The sequence below is a fragment of the Egretta garzetta genome, unplaced genomic scaffold (genome assembly GCF_000687185.1).
Source record: "Egretta garzetta isolate BGI_Z169 unplaced genomic scaffold, ASM68718v1 scaffold27, whole genome shotgun sequence".
Taxonomy (NCBI): domain Eukaryota; kingdom Metazoa; phylum Chordata; class Aves; order Pelecaniformes; family Ardeidae; genus Egretta; species Egretta garzetta.
Window position 1 is genome coordinate 530,462 of NW_009260400.1, and position 5,783 is coordinate 536,244.

Consider the following 5,783-nt stretch of genomic DNA (forward strand, 5'->3'; position numbering starts at 1 on the left):
GGGGGTGAGCAGAGCAGGGGAGGGGGATGCTGACAAATTAGGGGGGATTCAGAGACTGGCTGCAGGGAGGAGTGAGGGGCAGCAGGAAGGGATTTATGGAGGAGGGCTGAGGACCCGCAGGTGGCCCTGGACCACCCTCTGCTTGATGTTCAGCATCACCTTCGGTCCTGGAGGGGAGCAAAAGGAGCCATGAAAGATGGTGGTTTACCCCTTGCTTCCTTGCTGCCAGCTCTGCAGCCACTCTATCACTTGCCGAAGTCCTTTTAATCTCATTTAATGGACCTGGAGTGGAAATATGACCAAGTGGTGACACATCCCACCCCCCCACACCCCCCGAGAGCCTTCTTGTGTCAGACACCACACGTGTGTCTTACAGACGCACACAGAACCCAAACCAGCTGCACTCACATTTTCCCTGAGAATCATTATTTAAATGAGAGAATATGCAAATTGTAAAGGGAAAACTGGCCTTCAGTACCAGCCGATGATGCTCCAGCAGCACTGGGGAGCTCAGAGGTATGTACATATGGGTGAATAGGTTTGCACATGTTATTTGTGAGTTAAATTGCTCCTGCTGCAATTCAGCCTTCTGCCATGTCATCGCAGTGAACAAGAGACACCGGGCCCCCGGGCGTCAGTGGGGGCTGCTGCCGCAGCCCTCCCCTCCCTGCTGTTGGTGCCAGCGTGGCCATGGGTCTCCCCCTGAATTCAGCCCCCAGCAGCAGGCTGCAAAGGAGTGCTTGTCTGAGCAGCTCAGTTACAGCCCCAGAGCAAGCACCATCTGCCATCAGTCTCGCATGCTAAAAATGATGGATAGGTTTTGGCTTTTTTTTGTTTTATAGCCCAGCCCAGAACAGCAATACAGAGTGCTCTCATTTGCATTCTTACCTGCCAAAATTAAGCGTGCCAAATATGATATTGCTCTTTTTTGAATGATGACACCTCCAGATAAAATAGTCAGTAGAAATAATCCTTAAAAATAATCTTTTCCTCCCACCCTCCAGCTAATCCTTTATCTTGTCCTTTCATTTTATTTGAGCAAGTTTTCTCCTGCTCTGCTGAACAAACTTGGTGTTCCTGCCGAGGTTGTCCGAGGCTCCTGGGGCGGTGCTTTGCTGCGGCAGGAGGCTGGCCGTGGGCAGAGTGTAGCAGCAATGCAGGGGTAGCAACTCTGGGTAGTGCCCAGCCCAAACAGCAGGAGCTGCTCGGGGCTTCCTGTGGACGTCATGAGCTGGCCCCGACTCAGCTCGCACCGAGCCGTGGTGGTTACGTGAGCATCAGCTGAGGTCTCCTGGTCTGGGCTTGAAGCCCCTGGGCTACCACTGCAGTGCAGCACATCTCTTGCTTCGTCTTTCCTCCTGGGCAAATTCGTACCCTACCGCACATCAGGCTCTCCTTCAGAGAAGCGCTTCTCCTTGCTGCCAAACATGGGAACGGCTTATCTCCTGGTATTTTGTACCTGGCTGAACCCCGGGGTGTCCTGCGCACCTTGGGAAGCGTTGGGCTCATCTTTAGGGCTCAGAGTGGCCTGTTTGCGTTTTCTGGTGGGGCTCAGAGCATCGGCCATCCTCACCTTTGCAGCACAGAGATCTGCACTGACAGGGAGGGAGTTGTTTTAGGGATTATTAGCTGCTTTTTTGGTAATTTTATGCTGAAATGCCAGCTTTGAAACACTCCTATAATGCAGTTAAAGATAGATTCACGGGGAATGGTTTTGGCTGAAAAAAGAAAGGTGTGGCGGTGAATTGGTAAAGGCTGAGTCATCTTTCCATGTATTTTGAATGCTACATTTCTGAAGAATTTCAGTATCAATTTCTATAGAAAAAAGATGGTGTGGCTTTCTGGAAAAGTTATGGAACTTTATAGTTCACGAATAGTCTAAAAGGAAGCAAGGCATATTTGTTTGGCTTCTCAGAACATATTTCTGCAACTCTTCTCTGAAATTAATGTAAGAAAACACCACACTGCAAAATAAAGCAAAAAGTGCTACTGCAGTTCTGCAAGAACCGAATTTTCCCAAACTTCTACATTTAGACCAGAAAGCCAATTCTCCATGTGATGCCATCCGGGGTGATTTCGTTGCCAGCCCTGCAGGGCTGTGCCTGAGATCCAGCCGGGCTGCCAGACTGCCGGGGAGCACAGCGGGACTGCCAGGGAGACGAATCTTAAGAAGGTCTCTCTTGGAGCTTATTTTTAGACAAAGATGTTTATTCACTGCTCTTCTGCTTGTCTGTCGCTGCAAAATTCATGTCCCTCCTGTCGTTCTGAGAAGGAAGAGCATCTTCTCTGGAGGTCCTGCTCGCGTGACCCTGGCTCCGGCTCTCATGGACCTCCTGCAGAACATGGTTTTTCCTCCTCCTTCCTCCTGTTTTAAGGCTATTCTGGGATTAGATAAATTGTATGGTGAAAGGAATAAATCCACCAGACATCAGTACTGGTCTTGCCAAAAAGCCCGAGAGCAGCTTTGAAGGAGCCACCAAAAGGAAAGGCTGGGACCAAGTCACCGCATAACCAGCTGGCACAATGCGGCTGAGCCTTCAGCAGCTTGACCATCCCACATCGTTACATCTTCAGGGTCTTTTGAGTAGGTCCTGTTTGGAAAACAAAATCTGTACTTTCCTCAGAAAACTGAAAGAAAATATGTATTAATTTACAGTCTTGTGGATACTAAATACAGCTAATTAGGAACATGTGCAAAGGGAAAGGCTAATCATAGGCAGGGTGTTCAGAAGAAGGAGGCCACGCTTCATTTCCAAGTCAGCTAGTAAGTGGACAGGGTGCAAAAGTGCCATACGCTTCTTGATCCATATGCCTCTTGATCCACAGGTGACCTCAGGGGCTGTGCTATATAGCACATGCACGGGCCAACAGTTACCTGCCCTTCACGAGAAATGATGCAATGGGAAATGATGGGATTATATCGCGGCAAGGAGATTTTTCTAATAATGAGAAGAGGGAAGTCCTGTGATAAATGGCTTGGGAAGGGTCCATGGCAGGAGACCTTCAGGACCAGACACGGCAAACATGATCTGAGAAGGGTCCAACACCGAGATTTATAAAAGGAGGATTTTATAGCAAAAGACTTTGAAAACCTATGTAATGCCGTCGTCATCTTATTTATCTGAACAGGTGTCTCATCTGTTTTTTTAGAGCCGTTTCGGGAAGGCTGAGGGTCTTTCATATGTTAATGCTTTCATTTTATCAACTATTTAAGTGCCTGTTCTCTTCAGGTTTCTTCTACTGATTATGTGCCAGGCAATCAGTTTTGGGTCCCCGCTTTTGAAGGGATTTGAGAGTCGGGAGGAGGGAAAGGAGCAAGAAGCAGGTCTGAGTGTTATTCTAATTATAAGAAAATATCTCTTGGAAGAAAACAGGCAATTATGAGCAACGAATTTTAATCAGCCACTCACAGGTTACAGTGCAACACATGCTTGGTTTTTGAAAGGGGTGAGTGGGTGGAAGATAACCCCTCCGTCATCCTGGGATGAGGTTTGACAGGGGTGTTTCATGGCATGGCAATGGGTTTTTTGTTGGGTTGTATGTTTTTTTAACTGGAGGAAAAGTGTGGGTGAAACAAAATTGGCTTTGGTTTCCGTTTGAAAAGCCTCCTCAGTTCGGTGCCGTTGCTCCGTGGGCGTGCTTTGGCAGTAGTTGGAGTTAATAAAAATCGGAGAAGCCATCAATGTCCCCAGGCTGGGTAAATGTCAGCCAGTTTGGCCAATCTGGCTTAAAACCAGTGCTGGAAAGCCTCATTGGTGAGGCTGTAACACTGCAAGGCAAAGGGAAGGTGCGGGGCTGTCGCAGGGGGTCTCTGAGTCGTGGGTGGCACAGAATCATTTCTATTTTGCATCCTGTAGTCTTAACGAGCTAAATAGTGACCTTTAAAAATGCCAGCAAAGAAGCTTTGAGATGCTCAACAACATCAAAAATCTCCCTTTTCAGTCATTTGGTACCCACAGGAACATGGCCATGGGAGCCCAGTTTTAGGCATCAGTTTGCAATGCCCGGTGAGGGGTGCTCACTGCTGGTGTTAGCAAGTCTGAGCACTCAGCGGCACCAAAATCCCAGCTGTGATTTGCACAGGTAACACATCCCAAGGGTGTTTTCATTAATCTGTGCCAGAATTTGGGTGAATTTGGGGCAAGGTGCATATGGAAATGGAAAGCTGGAAGAGCCATGGCAGGGCTATGAGCAGCCTGTGCCCCAATATGTGCACCCACTGTGCGTGGGAAGGCACATTACAGACACATAAAAAGCCTGGGATGTGAAGAGAGGGATGAGATTTAGGGCTTGGACCTCAGCCAGCTGACCAGAGGACCCAGCACTGGGCAATGTTTCCCCAATTACCTGTGGCTAAAACAAGTTGTCCTTTTTCCACTCCTTCCTTCTCTCATTTTTCAATGTCTCTGGCTCATGCCTCAGTTTGTCAAACAGTGACACTTTCCAAGGCCCTCCTGAGAGGGGCCCCCTGCAGAAATCTCAAGGCCATCCTTTCAACAAGGCTTTTAGGTTTGCTCCTCCCTGCAGATGCATGCAGCTGCCTGTTGGCAGCAGCAGACATCAAGGCCAGGCGGCTTTTTCCACCCTCCTCTGCCTCTCTGGTGGCCACCATGCTCCTTCCCCAAACAAGGCTTGCCAGCAAAACACTCTGCAGCAGGGTAGTATCTATCTGTGATGGCAAAGTCTTTCTAGCCTTGAACTAATGGATGGAAAAGAGCAGGCTTGGAGATGTGCCCCTCCAAGAGCTTTTGGCACAAAGCAATTAAGCAGCAATTATTATATTATCTCCATAAATATTTTAACTTCTCAAGCAAAGCGAGGAGGAAATAACTCTTCAGGGTGGAATTAATAAGACCAAACCTCATTAAATCTCCCTAGGACAGACTGACAAATGTTTTAATAAGACGATGGGAAGGATTTCTTTGGAGCTGGTCTTCTTAATGACTTGTTTTTGCAATACCGAATAAGACATTTGCTAGAGGCGAGTCCAAGGGATTGCTGAAAAGCCTCTGAGCATACACGTTGCAGACCCGGCTCCTGTGAGCAAATGTCGCGGCTGGGTTGGCAAATGGCCAGAGGTAGTTAAGTGGTGGTGGTGGTAAAACCCACCGTTGTTTTAATTTCAGAGCTATTGGACCTACTGGTCTACCAAAAAGCATCAGATCTTCATGGGCACCCCAATATTCCTCTGCACCGGCTGGCATAGCTTTGAACCCAACATCCATCTATCCAATGAATCTTGATGGGGGGTGTTGAGCTGATTTAAATGAATGTGGGAATCACCTCTATGATTCTTCCTAAAGCTGAACCAAGATTATAGGCTGTAGTTAGGTAATAAAATCCAAGCATTTAACTACAGATGCTCTCACAGCTTTGTATTCTAGCACTCAGAGGCTCCATAAATACGATTTTCCAAAAGGAGCAGGCTCCTGTGCTAGGGAGAGTGATCTGTTCACACGAGGCATGGGAAGGGTTGGTCAGGAAATTGTTTGGTGGCATTTACAGGAGACGGGCTGTAGGGTCTTGGGGGAGCAGCAGAAAAGTGGAGGTAAATAGCAGCATGTTACCCCATTTATTTATGTATGGATTGAAATGGAAAAGCAGTGGTGCACTCTTTGCACCCCTGGACTCGGAGCATCCGTGGGGGATGATGTGGTGCGTGCTTTGGATGCCTATCGGAGCAGAAGAGGGCAAGGCAGTGGTGTTGCACTGGAAAGAGACATTAATGGGGAATTACTGTGTCCTTGCAGTGCTTTGAGCAGCGGGGGTGGGTGGGGGGGTGG

At 48.2% G+C, this 5,783-nt stretch overlaps 1 protein-coding gene across 1 annotated transcript in view; it reads left to right on the forward strand.

Moving 5' to 3' along the window:
- Nucleotides 1-5,783, forward strand: part of NECAB2 (N-terminal EF-hand calcium binding protein 2) — a 49,226-nt gene that overhangs the window by 34,517 nt on the left and 8,926 nt on the right. The window lies entirely within an intron of this gene.